This window comes from Mustelus asterias, chromosome 20 (genome assembly GCF_964213995.1).
Source record: "Mustelus asterias chromosome 20, sMusAst1.hap1.1, whole genome shotgun sequence".
Taxonomy (NCBI): domain Eukaryota; kingdom Metazoa; phylum Chordata; class Chondrichthyes; order Carcharhiniformes; family Triakidae; genus Mustelus; species Mustelus asterias.
Window position 1 is genome coordinate 7242065 of NC_135820.1, and position 10934 is coordinate 7252998.

Genomic DNA, 10934 nt, shown 5'->3' on the forward strand with positions numbered 1-10934 from the left:
CCCTCTGTCCCCTGCTCGCTCTCCCTCTGTCCCCCGCTCGCTCTCTCTGTGTCCCCCGCTCGCTCTCTCTGTGTCCCCCCCTCGCTCTCTCTGTGTCCCCCGCTCGCTCTCTCTGTGTCCCCCGCTCGCTCTCTCTGTGTCCCCCGCTCGCTCTCTCTGTGTCCCCCGCTCGCTCTCTCTGTGTCCCCCGCTCGCTCTCTCTGTGTCCCCCGCTCGCTCTCTCTGTGTCCCCCGCTCGCTCTCCCTCTGTCCCCCGCTCGCTCTCCCTCTGTCCCCCGCTCGCTCTCCCTCTGTCCCCCGCTCGCTCTCTCTGTGTCCCCCGCTCGCTCTCTCTGTGTCCCCCGCTCGCTCTCCCTGTGTCCCCCGCTCGCTCTCCCTCTGTCCCCCGCTCGCTCTCCCTCTGTCCCCCGCTCGCTCTCCCTCTGCGTCCCCCGCTCGCTCTCCCTCTGCGTCCCCCGCTCACTCTTCCTCTGTCCCCTGCTCGCTCTTCCTCAGTCCCCCAATCGCTCTCTCTGTGTCCCCCAATCGCTCTCTCTCCCTCTGTCCCCCGCTCGCTCTCCCTCTGTCCCCCGCTCGCTCTCCCTCTGTCCCCCGCTCGCTCTCCCTCTGTCCCCCGCTCACTCTCCCTCTGTTCCCCGCTCTCTCTCTGTGTCCCCCGCTCGCTTTCTCTGTGTCCCCCGCTCGCTCTCTGTGTCCCCGCTCACTCTCTCTGTGTCCCCCGCTCGCTCTCTCTGTGTCCCCCGCTCGCTCTCTCTCTGTCCCGCGCTCGCTCTCTCTGTGTCCCCCGCTCGCTCTCTCTGTGTCCCCCGCTCGCTCTCTGTGTCCCCCGCTCGCTCTCTGTGTCCCCCGCTCGCTCTCTCTGTGTCCCCCGCTCGCTCTCTCTGTGTCCCCCGCTCGCTCTCTCTGTGTCCCCCGCTCGCTCTCTCTGTGTCCCCCGCTCGCTCTCTCTGTGTTCCCCGCTCGCTCTCTCTGTGTCCCCCGCTCGCTCTCTCTCTCTGTCCCCCTCGCTCGCTCTCTCCCTGTCCCCCTCGCTCGCTCTCTCTCTCTCTGTGTCTCTCTGCCCCTCTCTCTCTGCCCCCTCTCTCTCTCTCTGCACCCCGTCTCTCACTCTCTTCCTCCCCCCATCCCTTTGTCCTATGTTTTGCTCTCTCTCTCCTGATCCCTCCCGTTCTATCCCGATATTGTCTCGGGGGTGGGTGCGCTGCTTTATTCCCCTTCCACTATCTGTGTTGGTTGTCTATGCCATCCTGCACTCTCCTCCCAGGACCTGAGCAAACGTTTCCAATGGCCAACCCTCTGGTTGGGTGAGCTATTTGGCCACAGGGTGCATCATCAGCTGGACGGGGGTCCAGAGAGAGAGAGAACGGTCTGATACCCTCTCCCAACACCCACCTGTCCCTGGGGTCCTGAGGCACGTTTCAGTGCCCCTCGCGGGATTGGCTAATGTGTGGGGAGGCGGTTCCTGAGGGATCCTCACAGCGCTGCCATTGGCTGTGATCTGTGGTGCTGGGCTGCTATTGGCTAAATATGGATGTGGGGGAGGGGGGTTGGTATCGGGATGTGTGTCTGCTGCAGTGTCCATGTTACTGACCTCTGTCTCTCTCCCCCGCCCCCTCCCTCCACCTCCACTCCCTCCCCCCTCTCTCCCTCCCTCCTCTCTCCCTCCCCCCTCTCTCCCCCGCCCCTCTCTCCCCCGCCCCTCTCTCCCCCGCCCCTCTCTCCCCCGCCCCTCTCACCCCCGCCCCTCTCTCCCCCGCCCCTCTCTCCCCCGCCCCTCTCTCCCCCGCCCCTCTCTCCCCCGCCCCTCTCTCCCCCGCCCCTCTCTCCCCCGCCCCTCTCTCCCCCGCCCCTCTCTCCCCCGCCCCTCTCTCCCCCGCCCCTCTCTCCCCCGCCCCTCTCTCCCCCGCCCCTCTCTCCCCCGCCCCTCTCTCCCCCGCCCCTCTCTCCCCACCTCTCTCTCCCCCGCCCCTCTCTCCCCCGCCCCCCTCTCCCCCGCCCCCCTCTCCCCGCCCCCCTCTTCCCCCGCCCCCCTCTCCCCCGCCCCCCTCTCCCCCGCCCCCCTCTCCCCCGCCCCTCTCTCCCCCGCCCCGTTCCCCTCTCCCCCGCCCCCCCCTCCCCCGCCCCCCCCCCTCTCCCGCGCCCCCCCTTCTCCCCCGCCCCCCCTCTCCCCGCCCCTCTCTCCCCCGCCCCTCTCTCCCCCGCCCCTCTCTCCCCCGCCCCTCTCTCCCCCGCCCCCTCTCCCCCGTTCCCCTCTCCCCCGCCCCCCCCGCCCCCGCCCGCCCCTCTCCCGCGCCCCCCCTTCTCCCGCGCCCCCCCTTCTCCCCCGCCCCCCCTCTCCCTGCCCCCCTCTCCCCCGCCCCTCTCTCCCCACCTCTCTCTCCCCCGCCTCTCTCTCCCCCGTCCCTCTCTCCCCCGCCCCTCTCTCCCCCGCCCCTCTCTCCCCCGCCCCTCTCTCCCCCGCCCCTCTCTCCCCCGCCCCCCTCTCCCCCGCCCCCCTCTCCCCCGCCCCCCTCTCCCCCGCCCCCCTCTCCCCCGCCCCCCTCTCCCCCACCCCCCTCTCCCCCGCCCCTCTCTCCCCCGCCCCTCTCTCCCCCGCCCCTCTCTCCCCCGCCCCTCTCTCCCCCGCCCCTCTCTCCCCCGCCCCTCTCTCCCCCGCCCCTCTCTCCCCCGCCCCTCTCTCCCCCGCCCCTCTCTCCCCCGCCCCCCTCTCCCCCGTCCCGTCTTCTCCCCCGCCCCCCTCCCCCGCCCGCCCTCTCCCGCGCCCCCCCTTCTCCCCCGCCCCCCCTCTCCCCGCCCCCCTCTCCCCCGCCCTCTCCCCTGCCCCCCCCTCCCCTGGCCCGCCTCTCCCCCGCCTCCCCCTCTTCTGCCGCCTCCCCCTCTTTCCACGCCCCCCCTCTCCCTCGCAACCCCCCTCTCCCTCGCAACCCCCCTCTCCCCCGCACCCCCCATCTCCCCTGCCCCCCCACCCCGCCCCCCCCTCTTCTCCTGCCTCCCCCTCTTCTCCCGCCTTACCCTCTTCCCCCGCCCCCCCTCTTCTCCTGCCTCCCCCTCTTCTCCCGCCTTACCCTCTTCCCCCGCCCCCCCCTTCTCCCACCTCCCCCTCTTCTCCCACCTCCCCCTCTTCTCCCGCCTCCCCCTCTTCTCCCGCCTCCCCCTCTTCTCCCGCCTCCCCCTCTTCCCCCGCCCCCCCCTCTCCCCCGCCCGCCTCTCCCCCACCCCACTCTCCCCCGGCCGCCTCTCCTCCGCCCCTCCCCTCCCCCCCACTGCCCCTCCTCTCCCCCTCTGCACCTCCCCTCCCCCTCTGCCCCTCCCCTCCCCCCTCTGCCCCTCCCCTCCCCCCTCTGCCCCTCCCCTCCCCCCTCTGCCCCACCCCTCCCCCTCTGCCCCACCCCTCCCCCTCTGACCCTCCCCTCCCCCCTCTGACCCTCCCCTTCCCCATCTGCCACTCCCCTCCCCCTCTCTGCCCCTCCCCTCCCCCTCTCTGCCCCTCCCCTCCCCCCTCTCTGCCCCTCCCCTCCCCCCTCTCTGCCCCTCCCTTCCCCCCTCTCTGCCCCTCCCGTCCCCCCTCTCTGCCCCTCCCGTCCCCCCTCTCTGCCCCTCCCGTCCCCCCTCTCTGCCCCTCCCGTCCCCCCCTCTCTGCCCCTCCCGTCCCCCCCTCTCTGCCCCTCCCGTCCCCCCTCTCTGCCCCTCCCGTCCCCCCCTCTCTGCCCCTCCCGTCCCCCTCTCTGCCCCTCCCCCTCTCTGCCCCTCCCGCCCCCCCTTTCTGCCCCTCCCCCTCTCTGCCCCTCCCACTCTCTGCCCCTCCCCCTCTCTGCCCCTCCCCCTCTCTGCCCCTCCTCCTCTCTGCCCCTCCTCCTCTCTGCCCCTCCCCTCTCTCTGCCCCTCCCCTCTCTCTGCCCCTCCCCCCTCTCTGCCCCTCCCCCCTCTCTCCACAGGTGCCGCCGTACCCCAGAGTGCCCCCGCAGTGCCCACTGGTTCCTCCCATTTCCGCTTCCCCCCATCCACCCCCTCAGACGTGCTGTCTCCCACTGAGGAGTTACGCTCTCCGGCTGCCTACTCCGCGGTGGCCCGCCGGATGGGTCGAGGCTCGGTCAGCGACTGCAGTGACGGCACCTCCGTCAACTCCGAGATCGAGGAGGGGCTGCCGGACGAGCGGCGGGGGGGGGCCGCCGAGCTCAACGGCTTCCGGGGTGGTGGCGGGGGGAGCGGAGGGGGGCCCCCGCCCCACGGGATCTTCCGCATCTATCCCCGGCACCGGGTCCATCCCGAGCCACTCAGCCCCTTCCCGGTGTCACCCATGGCGACGGGGGGCCCGCTGCTGGCGCCGCCCCTCTCGCCCGCCCTCTCGGTAACGCCGACTCACCTGAGCTACACCCCGTCGCCCAGCCTCAGTCCCATGTACCCGGGCGCCAGCCATTTCTCCTTCAACCCCGATGACATGAAGCGTTACCTCCAGGCCCACACCCAGAGCGTCTACAACTACCACCTCAGCCCCCGGGCCTTCCTGCACTACCCCAACATCGTGGTGCCCCAGCCCCAGAGGCCTGAGAGCAAACCCCACCACCACCATCACCACCCCCCACACCCCTTGCCTCCCTTGCCTCTGCCCCCCTTGGCTCCGGAGGAGCCCCCCTCCTTCAAGTTCAAGCTCCAGCCCCCTCCGCCGGGCCGCAAGAACCGCGACAAGGCCCGGCCCCTGGGCCAGGAGACTGAGGAGGTCCCAGGCTGCAGTAGGCCCCTGCCCCAGATTAAAGTGGAGCCCATCTCCGACCCTGAGGAGGAGGAGGAGGAGGACGTGACGGTGGAGGTGACCGATATCAGCGAGGAGGAGGAGGACGGTGAGGTGTTCAAGACCCCGACGGCCGTCGAGGCCCTGCCGCCCCCACCTCTCCCTCCGGCCCCTGCCGCCCCGCTCTCCCGAGTGGGGGAGGTGGGCCGCCCGGACGCCCGCTGCATCCCACTCAAGCTCCGCTTCAAGCGGCGGTGGAGCGAGGACCAGCGGGTGGAGGCGGCGGCCGAGGAGATGGACGACAAGAAGCCGCGAGCCGAAGAGCCCCCGCCAGGGTCCGGCACCGCCCGCCGGGAGAGCACAGACCTCCAGCAGGCGACTGCCGAACTCTCCCTGGAGAACAAGGAGTCGTGACGCGCACTCTCTCTCTTTCTCTCTCTCTCTCTCTCGCGCGCGCTCTGAATCGCTCTCTCTCTCTCTCAATCCCCCGTCCCCACCCCTCTCCCCTGCCCCTGGAGGTGGGGGAAGGGAGCATGGGCCAGGGAGGGGGCGAGGGGTTTGTGGGAGAGGGAGGGGGGCACGCGGGAATACAGAGGCGCTAAAACCTCTGATAACCCCTGCCGCCATCAAGGTTCAAAACCTCAAACGACAAATGGCCTTTCAACCAAGACAACTCCAGGGTGCCTTATCGAATCCTGCGGGTCTCGGGTGCGCGGGTGCTGGGTTAGGGAGGCCCCCCGACCCCTCCACCACTCGCTTCGCGCCGCCATTTTATTTTTTTAAAATAGGGATGAAGTCTTGCCTTTTTAACTCGATGGGGTGGTGGCTGAGGTGTCTACTTTTATCGATTTGTAACTCTAAAACTAGAAAAAAAAAACCCTAAAAAAAACCTCTTTCTTTTTTTGTTTACTCGCTTTAAAAAAAAAATTATTCCTCTGTCGAGCTCTTGTTCCCGTTTGACCCAACCGCCCCCCCCGTCCTCACCCGCAACCCATGAAGCCAACCATTACGCCAACTTGAGGGCTTCCATTTTCCTCTGACTCTCGCGCACACACATGCACACAGACAAGATGGCCGCCGGTGACAGCGGTTCCTGGATTGACAGCTTCGTGAGAGAAGGGGTGAAGCTTTTTTTTAAAAAAAGAAGCACAAAAAACCCCTCTTATGGCAAAGCCCAATGCCCCCCCCCCCAGATATTAGGGAAGAGAGTCGCTTGACATCCAACAGCGAACGGCCATGTTGTTCCATTCTCAAACCCTGACCCCTCAAAATAGCTGCTGGGCATGGCCTTGCTGACCAATGGGGAAGAGAATTCTGGGAGGGGAGATGGGGGTACAGTACATGTCGAAACTTTCTTTTCTATTTCTTTTTTAGAAATGTTTTAAATTCTATTTATAAAAGCATTTTACTGCGGGGTGGGGGTTGTGTTTGAGAGAAGGGGATATGAATTCAGGGGGAGGGAGGGGTTGATGAGGGGAGGAGAGGGGGCAGGGGACTGTCCTACCCACTGGACCTAGAGGGTCATTGAGCCCCACTCGGTGTGGGACGGAGCCCCACGCAGAAAACAGGCAAGGCACAGACTCCATTTACAGCCTACTGTCCGTTATCTCCAGGCTGGGAGTTTGGCGGTAGGGGGGAACTGAAGGGAGGGATTGGGGGTGGGAGGGAGGAGGGGTGGCAGGGACATGGGGTGGGGGGGGAGGGTTTAACTTTCCGACAATCACTTTATAAGCATGTGTAAGCTTCTCTAATAAAACTGACTTGACTGACTGGCTCAGGGAGTCACCCTTTCCCCATGAGACCAGCTCCGGCAGAATTTGCCGCAGAGACTGGTGGGGCAGGGAGGTGGGGATGCGAGGAGGGGGTTCTTTTTGCAGATGCACGGTTGCCTCGCAAACTGCCTTGCTCCTTCGGCAACAGGGCCCCTCAGTGCCGTGGTCATGGCATGATGGCCTAGATTCGACCCCACCCCCTCTATTCCTGAGTCCCCCTACGACAGGAGAGCCTGGCGCAAGCAATCTGTCTACCTCAGGAGATGCCTCCTGCAGTCGAATATCTAGCGTTCACTCCGATGAGTTGCCTGCTGTTGGCGTGTATGTGTACGTGTGTGTGTATGTGTATATACGTGTGTGTGCATGCGTATTTGCGCATGTGTGCGTGTGCATGCGAGTGCTTGCGTTAACGCATGAGTGCGTGCCGTGAGCGTGGCTGCGTGTCTCTCTATCCGTCAGCTACTCGTGACACAAAGCAGAAGGGGACTGTTAGGCCCATTTACCCCTGTGCGAGCTCTTTTGGCAGAGTTTTCTAATCCATATGCCAATTACTTTAGATTTAGGATTTCCTGCCACTTCACCCTTTTGTTGACATGATTTTTGAATGCCTCGATTCAAACTCCCCCGGACCTCCTCTGCTCTGAGGAGAAGGATCCCAGCTTCTCCCAGTCTCTCCACATTCTCTGAACTCCCTCACCCCTGGGACATTCTGGGGAAATCTCCCTTCACCCCCTCCCCGAAGCCTTGACGTCCTTCCTAAAGTTTGGGACCCAGAGTCCGACACAGCCCTGCAGCCAAGGCCGAAGCAAAGTGTGACAGTTGGACCTGACTTGGCCGCATATTTGTGCCCTACCTCTCCCAGAATGCACTGCCAACCCCTGACTCCCTGGGCCAATTGGGAGTAAGGGGAGGAGGGGCTTCTGTTTCCACCCTCCATCTGGCCAGTGGCTGTTTGGCTTGACGATAGCGAGGCAGATTTGCCTCGGGTTAAACTGACTGGTTGCAGCTACAATACTTCCACGGGATCTCCACCTCTGCAATGGCGACGTGTCGGAGTGAATTCCACCTGCCTCCTGGCGTGGGCGGAGGAGGGACAGGAGTGATGATTGAGGGGCAGGGTGGCCATCTTGTTTCTCTACTCCCACACAACATGTTCCCCAAGAAAAGGGGGAGGGGTTGCAAGAATTCATCAAATTTTCTTTCGTAAACCGATCTGCGCTCTCATCAATGAACTTGATAGCCTGGTTGGCGATGGGGATGCCCCTCCCCCCCACTGAAGGCCTGTGCTCCATTTCCGGATCACGTACGCAGTACCCAGGATGTCAGATCATTTTACTCTCCTGGTGTGGAAGCAGGGTGAAAGGTGCGGCGGGACAAAGGGGTGGATGAGAATCGGGCCGAGTTTGTTTAGGCTCATCACCTTGGCCTGGTGGACGGGTTACCCAGGAAGAGGGGGGGGAGTGGTGGGGGCCAGGGTGGGTGGGGGACAGAAAACAGTTGTGGGGGGCGGGGTAGAAAGAGTGAGGTGTCCCCTAGGGACAGAATTAGACTGGAAGGTGAGGTTCCCTGAAATTGTGGCCTCCCCCATCTTCCCTTTCTGGATACGGGGCCTCCTCCAGGCACGAGCCTTTGCGCGTAGGCCCAGCGGCCCACCTTGACCTGACTTCTCTTTGTGTTGGCACACTCTATTCCCCAGGCTCGCTCCCCCCACCCCGCTACTGTCTCCTCGCTGTGTCCAGACTCGATCAGCCTGCTCAAACTGCCTTACCTGACCAGTCCTGTAAATATAAGTATACAGAAATTATTGGATTCGCGGTTAAAAAGTGTATCATAAAAAAAAATTAAAAATTTTGACATTTACGAACCTCTTGTCTCGGCTGTTGGTTTTTCTTGTGTGTCGCTGACTTCGGACTCTCAGCTCTCTCTTTCTTTCTCACTCTCCCTCGCTCTGTTCCAGGCCAGTGGGGAGTATTCCATGTGCCTTGCAGAGGGTGGACAGGCTTTGGGGGGGGTGGGGGGGCGGTCAGAAGGAGAGTTACTCGCTGCAGGATTCCTAGCCTCTGGCCTGCTCTTGTAGTCACAGTATTTATAGGGCAAGTCCAGTTCAGTTTCTGGTCGATGGTAACCCCCAGGATGTGGATAGTGGGGGGAATTCAGCAACAGTAATGCCACTGAATATCATAGAATCCTACAGAGCAGAAGGAGGCCATTCAGCCCATCGAGTCTGCACCGACCACAATCCCATGCATTTACCCTAGCTAGTCCCTCTGACACTAAGGGGCAATTTTGCATGGCCAATCCACCTAACCCGCACATCTTTGGACTGTGTGAGGAAACCAGAGCACCCGGAGGAAACCCACGCACACACGGGGAGAATGTGCAAACTCCCCACAGACAGTGACCCAAGCCGGGAATCGAACCTGGGTCCCTGGGCCTGTTATTAGTGTCGCAAATAGGCTTACAATAATACCGCAATGAAGTTGCTGTGTAAATCCTCCAGTTGGCACACTCTGGCATCTCTTTGGGTACACTGAGGGAGGAATTTAGCACAGCCAATGCACCTAACCAGCACATCTTTCGGACTGTGGGAAGAAACCCAAGCGGACGTTTATTTAAAACGTTTATTTATTAGTGTCACAGGCAGGCTTACATTAACACTGCAATGAAGTTACTGTGAAATTCCCCTAGTCGCCACACTCCGGCACCTGTTCAGGTCAATGCACCCTAACCAGCACATCTTTCAGAATGTGGGAGGAAATCCACACAGACACAGGGAGAAGGTGCAGGTTCCTCACAAGACAGTTACTCAAGCCAGGAATCAAGCCTGGATCCCGGGCGCTGTGAGGCAGCAGTGCTAACCACCGTGCCATTCTGTCAAGAGATTATTGGTAGATCCTCTCTTGTTGGAGTTGGCCATTGCCTGGCGTTTACCTGGTGCGAATATTACTTGCCGCTTGTCAGTCCAAGCCTGGATAACGGTTTCAGGTGGTTATGGTGATGGGGTCGGGGAGAGGACAAGGGGAGGGGGCATGGGGAAGATTTACGCTCCCTCCCACCCTTTGCAGGGGCGATACATCCCTCCTGAGGTGCAGTACCCAGAATTGAAACTAGAGGCTTTCAGCAGAGCTCTATACAGTTGGAACGTAACTCCCACCCCAGTCCGTTCCATGCCCCTTGAGATGAAGGACAAGTTTCCTCTTGGCTTCTGAAGATTATTTTGTAGGTGTTTCTCATCTGTTAGTGATCACTGTACTTGAAGCCTCTGCCCCAATGGTTCCCTACCCTCTGAGAGAAGAAATTCCTCCTCATCTCGTCTTAATGGGTGACTTCTTACTCTGAGCTTATGCCCCCGGCTCCTGGACTCTCACAAGGGGAAACAGCCTCTCAGCATTGACTCTGTCAAGTCCCCAAAAATCCTGTATGTCTCAATAAGGTCGCCTCTCACATTCTACTAGACTCCAATAGTACAGGCCCAACCTACTCAAGCTCTCCTCGTAAGAAAATCCCTCCATATCCGGGGTCAACCTCGTGAACCTTCTCTTGACTGCCTCCAATGCTAATATATCTTTCTCTAGATAAGGAGACCAGAACTGTTCACAGTATTCCAGGTGTGGTCAACTACTGTGCTGACCTTTCACCCTCTGGGGTGGATGTGGGGCAGAGTCTGACTTGAGACCCTTTGGGAGGAGTGGTCAAAGCAGGCACTCTGGCATCGCCCTCCGCATGTGCCTGAGGGAGGGTGAGGAGGGCCTGACCGCGCAGTGGAGGAGGATGGTGCGAAGATGCGGCGCAGGGATCTGTTCACACAAGCAAGGAGAGGGGTGAAGAGTCGTGAGCACGAGAAGACTGGAGTAAACACGAGTGGCGGTGCAGATGGGAGGAGAGGAAAGATGGGAGGAGAGGAAAGATGGGATGAGAGGCTCTCCGGCCCCTCATCTCGCCCACCCCGACTCGCGGTTCCGTTAATACCTGGGTCAATCAGAACCACCTCAGCCAAGAGTCCTTGGAGCACACTTAGAAAACTGCCAAAGAAACTTGGTTTCAACTGGGAATTAGGTAGAGGGAGCTTTACTCTGTATCTAAACCCCGTGCTGTACCTGTCCTGGGAGTGTTTGATGGGGACAGTGTAGAGGGAGCGTCACTGTATCTAACCCCGTGCTGTACCTGTCCTGGGAGTGTTTGATGGGGACAGCGTAGAGGGAGCTTTACTCTATCTAATCCCGTGCTGTACCTGTCCTGGGAGTGTTTGATGGGGACTGTGTGTAGAGAATTTTGGGAGTGTTATTCTGGTCTGGCAGCACTCTTCAGTGAATACTGAAGTTTATCTCCATCTGTTTTGGGTCTTCATGAGACCTCATCTGAATTGCTGTGTGCCAACGTTGGCGCCGTTATTTAAGAAAGTATCTAATTGCATGCAAAGTAGTTCAGAGAAG

At 61.8% G+C, this 10934-nt stretch overlaps 1 pseudogene across 1 annotated transcript; it reads left to right on the top strand.

Moving 5' to 3' along the window:
* The first annotated feature begins 3939 nt into the window (after window positions 1–3939).
* LOC144508399 (ETS domain-containing transcription factor ERF pseudogene) lies at window positions 3940–8365 on the top strand (annotated as a pseudogene). The gene has a single exon (XR_013500276.1). The product of XR_013500276.1 is annotated as an ETS domain-containing transcription factor ERF pseudogene (transcript).
* The last annotated feature ends 2569 nt before the right edge of the window (window positions 8366–10934 follow it).